Raw genomic sequence first — 5,986 nt, 5'->3', positions numbered from 1 at the left:
AAGCCTGAGGTAGCCATGAGGAGAGGCCAAAGAGAGGAACAACCAAGTTCCAGATATGTGAGTGAAAACTTGAACTTTCCAGCCCAGTTCAGCTGATGCCAAAAAGAGCAGAAGAATCGTCCTGCTGATCCCACTCAATTCACAGAACCATGGGAAATGACAGAATATTGTTCTGGTAAACCACGAAGCTTTGCGTTGATTTTTAATGCAGCAGTGGATAACTGAAACACTCACTGATGTGCTTTGTTTCTTTCTCTCTCTCTTTTTTAAAAGACTTTATTTATTTGATAGAGAGAGAAAGAGAGAGAAGGAATGAGCATGAGCCAGAGGAGGGGTGGGAGAAGGAGAAGAAAGCTCCCTGCTGAGCAGGGAACCTGATGTGGGACTCGACCCTAGGACCCTGAGATCATGACCTGAGCCAAAGGCAGATGCTTCACTGACTGAGCCACCCAGGCATCCCTCACTGATGTGCTTTTTTCTTTTTATTAAACTTTTATACTTGTTCTCATACATTTCAATGCTTCTTTAAACTTAAGAAATCAGAATAAAAGGAAGAGTATGCCTCATTTATTTAAAGTTGTGAAATATTTTAGATAGATGTTAAATAAGGAATTGGATATAAGACTGTGATACTTCTCTGCTCTTATCCCCCATCGCCCTCCCTCTCACTCTGGATGAAAGCTGAGTTATTCACATGGCTTGCAAGACCCCATATGATCTGTTCCTTACCCCTCGCCTCCCTGACCTCAACCTCTACCACTCATTGCCTTTGATAATCCTGGAGTATAAAGGGCACGGTGCACATCAGGACTTTGTATTTGCTGTTCCTTGTGCCTGGAATGTTCTCCTCCTAGGTATAGTCATGACTTGCTCCTCACTGCCTTCAAGTCTTTACACAATTGTTACCTTGTCCATGGAGTCTTTCCTAACCTGATTGGAAATTGTTACCCTCCCCTTCCCTAACCCTCTTACCCCTGCCTTGCTTGCTTTTTTTTTTTTCTTCTTCTTTCTTTCCCTCTAAAGCACTTAAGGCCACTTAGCCTATTACATATTAGTATTCAACTTGTTTGTAATCATCTCTCTTCAGTAGAACCTCAGCTCCAAGAGAGAATTTTTTGCTTGTTTCCTGTACTGCTAGAAACCCAGGACTTAAAGTAGTCTTCACGCCTAATGTGGGGCTTGAACTCATGACCCTGAGATCAAGACCTGAGTTGAGATCAAGAGTCAGACTTTCAACTGACTGAGTCACCCTGGCTGCCCCAGAAACCCAGAACTTAAAACTGCATGTGTTACAAAGTTAACAGTCATTAAATCCTTGCTGGGTGATTAAATGAATATTTCTAAAACCCAAAGCCTCAAATCTGGACAGTTGCAGGCTGATATGTGAGGGACAGTCTCACTTCCTGGCAATGGATGGCATTGCTGTTCAGCTCTATTGGACAAGGGGGAACCACAAGAGCGGTTAGGAGAACTTCAAGCCAGAGGTCAGCAAACTTTTTCTTTAAAAAGCCAGAGTAAATATTTTAGGCTGCATGGGCCATATGGCCTGAGTTGCAAACGACTCTGTCATGGTAGTGTGAAATCAGCCACAGGCAATGGATAAACATATGAGTGTGACTTATGCTTCAATAAAACTGTATTTATGGACACTGACATTTGAATTTAATTTAATTTTATGTGTCACCAAATATTATTATTTTTTTTAAAAAAATTTCAACAATTTAAAATGTTTTTTAAAAAACCATTCTAGTCTTGCAGGTCATATGAAAATAGATGGTGGACCAGATTTGGGCTACAGTTTGCTGACCAATGTTATTAACAATCTCCAAGTGACTCAAAGTGTGGGAGAGGAATTCAATTTCCAGGGAGACTAGCCAGACAATTATTCATTTTTAAAGGAGTATTATTTATAATATGACTTCATGAATATTCATAGTGATTTTTGCATGCTAGGCACTTTTATAGCCAATATGCCTGGGTGAGAAGGCACAGGGCAGGAGCCAAGTAAAAAGAAGCCATCTTTAGGCTGGGTATGCCAAATCCACTAATCTCTCCATACTTCCTTCCACTGAGAAAGAGATGGCCCCACATGGGAGGAAGCAATGCTGGCCATCATAGATGGGGCGACCCAGGAATCAGACTGTTAAAGGTGCTAAGGCTATGGATTTGTTTCTCACGTGGACCAGTTAGCTTTTGACTGAAGTCCCCACTGCTGGCCCTAGGCAGCTGTCTCGTGTAGGCTGAAAAGGAGGGCAAGGGGGTCTCACTCAATGTCTTTGTGGCCCCAGGAGAGGGGAGCCATTTTAGTAATCAAAATATCAGATAGCCTTAATGTCTCTGGACATGGTGCTGGCCCTTTGTGACCTCTAGAGGTGTACTGTGGGTCGGGCAGGGACAAAAGATGACAAGATGTCACTTTGTACTGAAAAGGAGTATTTTAGAAAACACTTTAGAATGAAAAATTCCAAACATACACAGAAGTAGAGAACAAAGTAAGATGAGCCCCCAGGTACCCAGTCACCCAACTTCAAGGGCTGTCAACTCAGAGCCAGACTTGTTTCATCTGTAACCCAACCTCTAGACGACCAGAGTAAATTCCAGATATCATGTCATCTCATTAGGTGAAGGCTATTTTAATTACACAGGAATTCATTATTTAGAATTCCAAAACTAGTCAAAATTCATTTAGAAAGGTGAAAAAATAAGCAAAAGAAAAGCAATAAAAAACAATCCATGCTTTTACCACCAAGTGGTAGTCACTGTTAATTGTTTCTCCTTCCACATTTTAAAAAACAAAAAAGTATCTTACTTTTACTTTTTTACTTTTTACTTTTCTAAAAGTATCTTAGCTAGCCTTTGGAACTTGATTTTGTGCTTTCTTGATAGAGCTATGACACATCTTTCCATGCTAATAAATATACATCTGCCTTATAGTTCTTTTTGGTTTTTGTTGTTGTTGTTGTTGTTGTTGGCTGGGTACAGTTTACTTTATTGATGGTACATGACAAGGTAGGGCTCCCCAAGCCCCTCCTCTTCTTTAGGGGTCTGTGATGGGAACTGTGGAGGTTGGGGGATTCTCATTGTATTAGAAAATGAGTTGGGACAAGGACTCCCCAGCTGCTGGAGGCCTCTCTTTTCCTCTTACTCTCACCAGGGTTGGTAGTCCAGGGGGCTCTTACTTCTTAGAGGCCATGTGGAGCATAAGGTTGCTGTACCCAGATTCATTGTCATACCAGGAAATGAGTTTGACAAAGTGGTCACTGAGAGCAATGCCAGCCCCAGCATCGAAGGTGGGAGAGTGGGTGTCACAGGAGACTACTTAATCCTCAGTGTACCTCAGGATGCCCTTAAGGGGATATTGCAATACCTGCTTCACCAAATTCTTGATGCCATCATATTTGGCAGCTTTTTCCAGACAGCAGGTCGGATCCATGGTTGACATACTGGGGGTGGGGACATGGAAAGCCATGCCAGTGAACTTCCCATTCAGCTCAGGGATAACCTTATCTATATCCTTGGTGGAACCAGTAGAAGCCGGGATGATATTCTGAGCAGTCCCTCAGTCATCATGCCACAGCTTCCCCAAGGGGCCATCCATGGTCTTCTGAGTGGTAGTGATGGCATGGACTGCGGTCATGAGTCCCTTCACAATGCCAGAGTTGTCATGGATGACCTTGGCCAGAGGGGCCAAGCAGTTGGTGGTGCAGGAGGCATTGCTGACAATCTTAATGGAGTTGTCATACTTCTCATGGTTCACGCCCACCACAAACATGGGGACATCAGCAGAAGGGGCAAAGATGATGACCCTCTTGACCCCACCCTTAAAATGAACCCCAGCCTTCTCTATGGTGGTGAAGACCTCAGTGGGCTCCACAACATACTCAGCACCAGCATCACCCTACAGGATGTTGGCAAGATCTCACTCCTGGAAGATGGAGATGGGCTTTCCGTTGGTGACAAGTTTCCCATTCTCAACCTTGACTGTGCTGTGGAATTTGTGGTGGGTGGAATCATACCAGAACATGTGGACCATGTAGTTAAGGCCAATGAAGGGATCATGATGGCAACAATATCCCCTTTGTTGGATTTAAAAGTGGCCCTGGTGACCAGGTGCCAAATATGGTCAAATCCATTTACTCTGACCTTCAGCATCGTGTCTCAGGGATGTGGCTGACATAGCACCAGAAGATGTAGTTGTCTGTTGGATATGGAGGAGGAGAGTGCATTATAGTTCTTAACGGCTCTGTATGTATCCATCATGTGGCTCTTCCTTAGTCTTAAAACCAATTCCTTATTAGTGCGTATTTAAGTTAATTTAAAATTTTTCCTATTATAATTATCTTGTAATTAATATTTTTCACCAGACAGCTTATATGCTTGTTTGGTCATTTCCTTTGGGTAAATTACTACTGGCATTCCTAGGGCAAAGAGCACCTACATATTTAAATAATTTTTTAAGATTTTATTTATTTATTTAAGAGAGAGAGAGAAAGAGCATGTGTATAGGGGGAGGAGCAAAGGAGAGGGAAGATAGTGCTCAAGCAGACTCCCTGCTGAGCACAGAGCCAGACAAGGAGCTCCATCCCACAACCCCGAGATCATGACCGGAGCCAAAACTCAGGAGTCAGACACCCAATCAACTGAGTCACCCAGGCATCCCTTAACAATTTTTATTTGTATTGCCAAAATACTTAGCAAGTAAACCAGGAATGCATAAGAATGCCCATTTGCCACATCTTCACCAGCACCACGTATTAACTTCTAACTTTTGCCAATCGGATAGGTTGGAAATTATTTCTTGTCACTTTAATTTGCATTTCTTTAATCATGAGGGAGGCTATTTTGAAAATGTTGGTTGGCCAAGTTTTCGGGCTTATTTTTTAACTTTATTACGGAAAATTTTAAAAACATAAACGCAAAGACAATCCCTACGGAGCTGTAGCCTCCACTTCAGCATTTACCACACACAGTCTGTCTTGCTTCCCTTATATCATCCTCCTTCCCCTTCGCATACATGAATCCCCCACATTATTTTAAATCAAATCTCAAACATCACATTCACTGTACATTTTCAGTGTATCTATTAAATGTAAAAGGATTCTTTGTTATACCGTTATTATTGTTAAACTTAAAAATAACAAATGGGGTTACCTGGATGGCTCAGTTGGTTGGGTGTCCAACTCTTGATCTTGGTGTGAGCCTGTGGGGCTCCACGTTGGGCTTCATGCTCGGTGTGGAGCCTCCTGAAAAGAAATAAAGCGGTTCTATGGTTCTTCTGAACTATAGTTCCTGCTAGGAAGGAAGGCGAATACTGGGTTTTTTTCTTAATTTTGTGGCTCTTGAAAAATTAATTAGTTTCGTAGCCTCTTCTAAAATTATCTATGAAAGTTCCTTTATTTTTTTTATTTTTTTTAGAAGAAAGTTTCTTTTTTTTAAGTAGGCTCCACATTCCCTGAGGAACTTGAACAACCCTGTGAACAAGAGTCGTACTCTCTACCGGCTGAGCCAGCCAGGTGCTCCAAAAATTCTTTTAAAAGTATCAGTATGGGGACATCTGGGTGCCTCAGTGGGTTAAAGCCTCTGCCTTCGGCTCAGGTCATGGTCTCAGGGTCCTGGGATCGAACCCCACATCGGGCTCTCTGCTCTGTGGGGAGCCTGCTTCTTCTTCTCTCTCTGCCTGCCTCTCTGCCTACTTGTGATCTCTGTCTGTCCAATTAATAAATAAAATCTTTAAAAAATTGAAAAAAAAAGTATCAGTATGAGTTCACAGATTTGGACATATATGATGTGTTTTGATTCAATATAGTTATGAGTATTTTTTATGCTCAAATTTCTCCACCTTTGGCCAGTGGGGAGCCAATTCAAGCTCATGCTGTGTCCTTGTGATGTGATTATAGAAGTCTTTGACAGCTTTGCTTTCTGATACGACAGATGTTCCACTCTCATTTTGTACCTCAAAAATCATATTGTTAGTATTAATATCGAT

At 42.0% G+C, this 5,986-nt stretch overlaps 1 pseudogene; it reads right to left on the bottom strand.

Annotated features, from left to right (window-relative positions):
* Positions 1-2,879: 2,879 nt before the first annotated feature.
* Positions 2,880-4,152, bottom strand: LOC116573190 (annotated as a pseudogene).
* Positions 4,153-5,986: the final 1,834 nt, after the last annotated feature.

The sequence above is a fragment of the Mustela erminea genome, chromosome 14 (genome assembly GCF_009829155.1).
Source record: "Mustela erminea isolate mMusErm1 chromosome 14, mMusErm1.Pri, whole genome shotgun sequence".
In the NCBI taxonomy this organism is placed as follows: Eukaryota; Metazoa; Chordata; class Mammalia; order Carnivora; family Mustelidae; genus Mustela; species Mustela erminea.
Note: the sequence above shows the minus strand (reverse complement) of the source record. Positions and strands in the feature narration are given on the sequence as shown.